The 2,639-nt window shown below is 57.0% G+C and overlaps 1 pseudogene; it reads right to left on the bottom strand.

The window, feature by feature from the left end:
• Positions 1–413: 413 nt before the first annotated feature.
• The window catches only part of LOC102380072, a 92,269-nt pseudogene continuing 90,043 nt past the window's right edge, over positions 414–2,639 (bottom strand).

The following is a 2,639-nucleotide window of genomic DNA, read 5'->3' as shown; positions in this document are numbered from 1 at the left end:
ATCTGGTGCCCCCCACCCAGAGGGGACAAACTCAGCCTGATTCCCCCATGCTTGGCTGGACAGCCCATGCCCAATGCCCCACCCCAGGCCCAGCACAAACCACCTGTCCTGACCCTAATACCTGCCCCAGCACTGCATGTTGCAGGGGTGCTGGCAGGGGTGCTGGCAGCGGTGTGGAGAACCCGCTCTCCCAAGGAGGGAGACACCCCCCTGGAGCTGGCACCATGCACAGACTGCCCCCCATTCCCCCAGTCACCTCCGTGGTGCAGATGGGTGGCTGTGGTGGGTGAGGGCAGGAACAGGGGAGACGGGGCTGGCTTGGGGCACCTGTTGAGCCTGTGGCCAGTCGCTTGCCCAGGGTTGCTCACCCTGTGGTGCTGGCTCACCCAGCTCTGGGTCCTGCTGTGGGAAGAGGGCAGCAGTGGGTGGAAGCAGCTAGTCAGGCAGCAGCAGGGTGGGTAGATCAGACCAGCTCTTGCTCCCAAGGCTTAGCAACAACCTCCGGATAGTGGTGAATCATTTGAAAAGAGAAGGTTCTGGAAGGCACAGAGAGATCTGCCCTGGAAAGGGTTGTGGTCCCTGGCCTGTTCACATTGCACAGCTCATGAGAAGGCAGAAATCAACTACAGAGGTGTCATGTCCAATTCTGGGGTTTTAGTAGCAGGGGATGCATGAGAGAATATACAATGAAGGGGAGGAGGGCAGGGGAGCAGCACGCACCCCGTGCTGCACCGTTCTGCAGAGGCTGAAAAGCAAAATATGCCAAAGAGGCTCTGGAGGTGGCAGAAGCAGCTCCTTGCAGACCCCACTGGGCATGGGCAGATCTGGAAGAGGGGTGATGGGGAGGTGAGGAAAGGCGAGGTCAGGGAAGATTCTAGGGAATGCTTCCCCAGCCATAAATGCACTCCTCGCTCAAACTGAGGGGCTCATCTACCAGATCCCCGGGACCAGGAGGAAGGAGAAAGCTGGGAGGCAGCCACGGAAAGTCCACAGGTGTCATCTGACGTCAGCCATCTGGGAGAAGGCACCCTAGCGTGAAGGCACTTCTTCCCCTGGGAGTACTGTTAGAGAATGATGGGGATCCAAGACTGAAGAAAAGATCACCTCCTCCTTGTCTCCTCCCCCCACATCGGGGCTGACCTCAGCCTGAAGTGTTTCCTCTTATTCCCCGCCAGCCCACAACCGTCCCTTGGGGGCCAATGTCTGGGATCTGGACTCCCACTGTACCCTACAAGGGACAAAGATTGGGGGAACTCTTTCTGCAGGCCACCAGCATGGGGGTGCTTGTCTGAATGCACCACTGGTGGGTGCTGAGCAGGCAGACATCGCCAAGGCCTTCCTGCACTGCTGCCAGAATTAGGGATGCTTCTGGGTGTGGATGTGCTGATTCCAGGATGGGTGGGAGAGATGGGGGAAGCTTTTGCAATACTCAGGGCACCCATGTAGCTTCTCCCCTGTGTAGATGCACTGGTGTTCAGCACAGGCTGCAGGAGTAGGTGAAGCTCTTCCTACACTAAGAGCAATGATGTGGCTTCTCCCCTTTGCGCATGTGCTGGTGCTGGGCCAGGGTGTAGGAATGACTGAAGCTCTTCCCACACTCAGAGCACTCATATGGCTTCTCCCCGGTGTGGATGCGCTGGTGTTGGGCCAGGCCGGAGGAGCGAGTGAAGCTCTTCCCACACTCAGAGCACTGATATGGCTTCTCTCCTGTGTGAATGAGCTTGTGCTTGGCCAGGGATGAGGAATAACTGAAGCTCTTCCCACACTCAAAGCAGCGATATGGCTTCTCCCCTGTGTGGACGCGCTGGTGTTGGGCCAGGCCGGAGGAGCGAGTGAAGCTCTTCCCACACTCAGAACACTGATGTGGCTTCTCCCCTGTGTGGATGCGATGGTGGCAGGCCAGGGAGAAGGAAAAACTGAAGCTCTTCCCACACTCAAAACACTGATATGGCTTCTCCCCTGTGTGGATGCACTGGTGCCGGGCCAGCTCAGAGGAATACCTGTAGCTCTTCCCACACTCGGAGCACTGATATGGTTTCTCCCCTGTGTGGACGCGCCGGTGCCGGGCCAGCTCGGAGGAATAACTGTAGTTCTTCCCACACTGAGAGCACTGATATGGCTTCTCCCCTGTGTGGACGCGCTGGTGCCGTACCAGCTCAGAGGAATAAGTGAAGCTCTCCCCACAATCAGAGCACTGATATGGCTTCTCTCGTGTGTGGACATGCTGGTGCCGGGCCAGGTTGGAGGAATAAATGAAGCTCTCCCCACACTCAGAGCACTGATATGGCTTCTCCCCTGTGTGGACAACCTGGTGCCGGGCCAGGTTGGAGGAATAAATGAAGCTCTCCCCACACTCAGAGCACTGATATGGCTTCTCCCCTGTGTGGATGCACTGGTGCTGGGTCAGCTTGGAGGAACAACTGTAGCTCTTCCCACAGTCAGAGCACTGATAAATTTTCTCTCCCGTATGAATGAGCTTGTGATTGGCCAGGGTGGAGGAATAACTGAAGCTTTTACCACACACAGAGCAATGATATGGCTTCTCCCGTGTGTGGATGCGCTGGTGCCGGGCCAGCTCGGAGGAATAACTATAGCTATTCCCACACTCAGAGCACTGATGTAGCTTCTCCCCTGTGGGG

This window comes from Alligator sinensis, unplaced genomic scaffold (assembly GCF_000455745.1).
Source record: "Alligator sinensis unplaced genomic scaffold, ASM45574v1 scaffold945_1, whole genome shotgun sequence".
Taxonomy (NCBI): Eukaryota; Metazoa; Chordata; order Crocodylia; family Alligatoridae; genus Alligator; species Alligator sinensis.
This window is presented reverse-complemented; position numbering and strand designations above follow the sequence as displayed.